General features: G+C 38.2%; 1 pseudogene; it reads left to right on the top strand.

Moving 5' to 3' along the window:
* Positions 1-2,753: 2,753 nt before the first annotated feature.
* On the top strand, positions 2,754-3,671 carry LOC110287131 (annotated as a pseudogene).
* The last annotated feature ends 1,714 nt before the right edge of the window (positions 3,672-5,385 follow it).

Here is a 5,385-nt window from a genome sequence, read left to right on the forward strand (position 1 = left end):
AAAAGAATGGGAATGGGTGGGTAGGGAAGTGGGGGGCGCTATGGGGGACTTTTGGGATAGTATTGGAAATGTAATTGAGGAAAATATGTAATAAAAATAAAAAAAAAAAAGAAAATTTATTTTACACATCAGAATACAACCTGGTTATGTTATATATTGTTTGACAGCTGATCATTATGCATTAGACAACCAATAATAAACCTTATATCTGAGAAAGGCTAGTAGTTTTCCTTCTCACAGTAGTCTACTAGTGTAGCATGAAATATTAAAAAAAAAATCCATGCTACCACTGGCCTAGCATCAGCAGACACAGGTCAGCCTGTTCTCAGCCTGGCAGACAGGCTGACCTGTTCTCAGCCCAACAGACTGACTCAGAGCTCTGAAATCTCTCCACCCAGCTTGCTAAATTTCCATGGCAGGCTGCTGCCACACACACTTCATGTTTCTAAATTCCCATGGCTGGCTGCGGTTCCCTGTCAGTGTACTTTTCTCTGGAACCCAGCAGAGTTGCTGTGGGAAGGAAAACACCTCAGAATCTTAGTTTAGAAACAATAGGTAAAATCATCACTGGGCAGAGTAACTAGCATCCTAATTTGTAAGCTATTCAAAGTTATATATCCTCAAGTAGCCGATATAAGCAGATCTGTAACCTGAACTGGGGGTCTTCCTTACCTACATTGTATCCTCCATGATCTCCAGTCCAAAAAGAAGTCTTTCTCCTGTCTTCCTCTTCCTCTCTCCTAACTAGAAGTCCCGCCTACTCCTCACCCAATGATTGGTCCTTTGATATCTTTATTAATTAGGGGAATGTTCTTCCACCCACTAGCTGCCTGTAGTTTTTTCTTTACAACATATTCCCTCTGCCACATTAACAAGTCCATTTACGTTGACATCATTCTGGTTTTGTTTATGAAGCCATTCCTAGTAGACACTCTTTTGAGGAAAACTTTCTAGTACTGTGGCCCTTACAATGTTTCTGCCCCCTTCTTCTGTGTTGCCATCATTATAAATGTAGGAGCTGTAATGTAGTTGTATCTGTTGGGACTGGGTTTCCCACATTCCTTTGATCTCTTCATGGGCCCCAGTTGTGATTATCTGTGATGGTCTCCAATTGTTGTAAAAAGACGCTTTTTTGTTGACACTTAATCTGTGGTTATATTCATAAAATTTAGAATACCACAATGAATTATGCTAGTCTTACCAAATGAAGGTAGTCGATTCTTTTCTTTTATAAGGTCTATGACCTCACATGTGCTCGGAAATTGGCTAGGTTTCCAGTTCCAAGCACGATTTCTTTCGTGTTGTTCATGTCTTAAGTCCATTTAGGCAGCTGTTGATTGCCACCAATATGCAAATGTCTATTATCATGATCCATGTCTTAATGCTGGTAATTTTTGTGAATCACAGGTATTTCAAATTAGTAGTAATCTGTGATTATTTTCTTTCCTTAGCAGCTTACATAGTATTTTCTGGAGCCACGCAACTTAGAGCACAAGAATGAGGCTTTTAGGAAAGATTCAAGTGGAATCATTTGAGTCTTCTGTCATAAGAATATGGTATCTTCACCAATAGGAGGAGCCCAACCTGTAACTTCAAGAGGCAACAATGAATATGTCAATAATCTTGTCATCAACTTAAAGGGCCAAAATCAAAATCATATTAGAAATTCATGGGAAAATATATGGGTAAAAAATGAGTTTACTTTTAATGTTTTTTCCTATTTGTTGGGTTTTTATTCTTTTAATGAAAATAGATTTTTCACACAATATATACTTATTACAGTATTCTCTCCCACAGTTCCTTCCAGTTACTCCCCAAGTCCATTTGAACCCAAATCCACAACATTCATTTTTTCTCTCTCATTACAAAACACACAGGCATCTAAAAATTAATAGTAATATAAAATTAAAACCAACCAAAACAGTACAAAACAAATAGAAGAAAAAGAGCTGAAGAAAAGACAGAAATACTTTACAGTTATACAATACTATTTTACATTTATCAAATAATAATATTTTGAATTTTTAACTTTTCAGGGCCTCTCAGGAGACAATTTTATTAGGTTATGGTCAGCAAGCACTTCTTGCCATTCAAAATAGTGTCTGGGTTTGGTGTCTGCATGTGGGATGAATCCCCAGGTGGGGCAATTTCTGGACTGCCTTTCCTTCAGTCTCTGCTTCACTCTTTGTGCCTGTGTTTCCTTTAGACAGGAGCAATTCTGATTTAAATTTTTGAGAACGGTGGGTGGTCCCATCCCTGGGGGGTGGGGGCGCTGCCTAACCTCTTCATATGGTCTCTATAGGTTCTCTGCCCCTTTGTTGGTTATTTCAGCTGGGAGCCTCTTGCCTTCCTGGCATCTGAGAGTTTTTGTTGGCTACCCCTGTTCCCCATGCCCCATATCTCTTTTCAATTTCCTGACCCTCTATATATCTTCCCCATCTCCTACCACATCTTATCCTGCCCCCTTATTCCCTCTGCCTCTCCTCTCTTCCTCACAAGTCCCTCCCCCCCTCACCTCAGGTGATGGTGAAAATATCTAATAAAAAATTTCAAAAAAATTGAAAGAAAAAAAAGAGTTAAACTATACATGTATTTCCAATCAAGAAGCAAACCAGGGAGTGTGGCCGGCCTAACTACTGCCTCCCTGCCTTCAGTGATAGCCCCAGCTGAGGGCTTGTCATAATGGGTCACAGTGTTGCCAGGCAGCCAGGGTAAGGGCAAGCAAGTGAACACCTGGAAGAAGTGGCAGGAGCAATTGGGCTCTGAGCCTGTATCATAAGGGGAAGGCACTGGCCACTCTCTTGGCTGTCTCTTCATTCTGCCTCCTCACTCCCTGCCTCTACTGTGAAGGGCACCATGTCTGAGCCCAAGGCCTAAAGCCAGTAAAAAGGAACTCAACTCAAATCATGAAGGAGCCCAAGGAGACCTATGAAAAAGAACAGCATGAAGCAATTGAACATATTGATGGTGTACAAAATTAAAAAGACACACTTAATGACAAAGGCAATGAGGAAAATTTGAAAGTAGAACAAAAATGTAACAAACTCTGCCAACCATTTTATCAGAAGTCAGAATTGATCGCCAAAATCCCAAATTTTGGGGTATCAACATTTGTCAACAATCCACAAGTTTCTGCACTGTTTGTGGGAGGAAGAGGAGGATGCTCTGCATTTTTGATCAGAGTTAAGAGACAGAATTTGAAGACATTAAATCAGTTTACAGAACAGACTTTTATTTCGATGAAAATCCATACTTTTTCTCCAAAGTATGTCATCTGAATGAGAGTGGTGACCTGTCTTCAAAGTCCAGAGAAATCAAAAGGAAATCTGGAAAGGATTTGACAAAACACTCAAGTCAAACACAGAATAAGACCAGCAGCAAGAGGAGAGCATGAAGAGCCCAGAGAGCTTCTTTACCTGGTTTACTGAACATTATGATGCATGTGCTGACATTAGGAGAGTTCATCAAAGATGATATTTGGTCAAATCCTGTGCAGTAGTTTTGGTTCCCAATATGGAAGATGAAGGAGAGGCAGATGATGATGATGAGGAGGAGCAGGAGGAGGAAGGGTTGGAAGATATTAATAAAGGAGATGAGGATGAAGGTGAAGAAGATGACAATGAAATGAAGGGGAGGAAGGAGAGGAAGAGGATGAAGGCAAGGATAACTAGTATAGAAGATTGATAGATTCCAACTTTCATTTTTCTTTTTTTTTAATTTTAATTTTCTTCAGTCCCTGGGAGCAAGTGGCCGTCCCTTTCTCCCTGTCTGTCTGTGCTCAGTCGCCCTGTTTTTGAGGTCTTAACATCATGGTTCTCAACAAATTTGGGAGAAAATATCTTGTGCAAAATACAACAGCAAAGGGATCTCCACATTTCTGCTCTAAATTAATATTTATCCTTCCTTGTCTCAATAACTGTGGAATCAATACCACCACTGTGCCCTGTGAGAAAAAAGAGAAAGCCTCCAGTTCCCTTGGCTCTGCTGGAGGCGGGAGGGTGTTAGGCCCATGTATAGTAGTACATAGAATTCTAGCTTTTTTTTTTTTCTTTCTGTTTATTGGGCTCAGAGATTACATTGTGTCTCTATGTGAATACAGACAGCATTTACCAACATGTATCTGTATAATTTATCTTGTTTAATAAAAAGCAAAAGGGGGATGTAGACAGTGTGCAAGTGTGGGTTTGAGATATCAGGGGGTAGGTGGGCATTAGACAACATGGCTTCTTTTTTGGCATGTTTAATTGTGATGTTTAACAGACATCCTTGCAGTTTAAGGCAACACTTTTAAAATAAAACTCTCTGCTGATGATGACTTGAAAACAATACATGTATTTCATTACTTTGAACCATGTTGAGTAATATTCTAGGATTTTTTTTATTATAACAGATAAATTTAATTTTATATTTTTGATTAGAGAACTAATTATTGATAATGGTAGCTTACAGAATAGTGCAACATGTTCAGGCCTTTGATATTAATCTGAATTTGGGATCCTTTTGAATTGTTTGTTAGCAAGTATGATTTAACAAATATGATTGGTGAGATTTGGGAGCATGATCATGGGATTCCCATCTGTCTTGCTCTTTTCAAAGTTAGGTTTTAGAAATACTTTTCCTTACTGTGTTTTTCATCTTGTTACAACAAAAGTGATTTCCCTCCTTTCTTTGGGACCCTGGTTTTTATCTTCCTCACTTTTTCAATTCAGGCTTTTCTTTTATTTATGTTCAATCTCTCTTCACTGCAGATCTTTCCCTTTCATTATAAAAGCAGATTCATCAGACTCTCCTTTGCAAATAAAGACAGAAATCTTTGTATCTTAGTACCCCCCAAGAGGTGATATTTTCTTTCAATTATCTTTACTGACAATTTTTTTTCTGAGCCTGTTATGAGTCTGATTATAAACTCTTCTCCTGCCACTCGAACCAAAGTGTAATTTTGTAACTGAAAGGTCATAAGTCTAAAATCTCAGTAGCCTTTTTTTCATGCTTCATCTCAATTTTCATTGCATTTTTGACTATTACACATGATTAACACCTTCTGGCAGTTTTAATGAAATATATATTCTTAGTTCTCCTCTTGATACATTGTTTATCATATAACCTTTTACTCTCCTTTTCTGATTTTTTTCCCTTTTTTTATGAAGACATTTGGCCTGGAGAGATTGCTCAGTGGTTAAAAGCACTTTTGCAGAGGTCCCTGAGTTCAATCCCAGCAACCACATGTGGCTCACAACCATCTGTAATGAGATCAATCCATTGCTCGCTTCTAGTATCTCTGAAGACAACAGTGTTTTAACATACATTAAGTAAATAAATAAATAAATAAATATTTTAAAAAATGTTTATTAGATATATTCTTTATTTACATTTCAATGTTATCCC

This window comes from Mus caroli, chromosome X, assembly GCF_900094665.2.
Source record: "Mus caroli chromosome X, CAROLI_EIJ_v1.1, whole genome shotgun sequence".
In the NCBI taxonomy this organism is placed as follows: domain Eukaryota; kingdom Metazoa; phylum Chordata; class Mammalia; order Rodentia; family Muridae; genus Mus; species Mus caroli.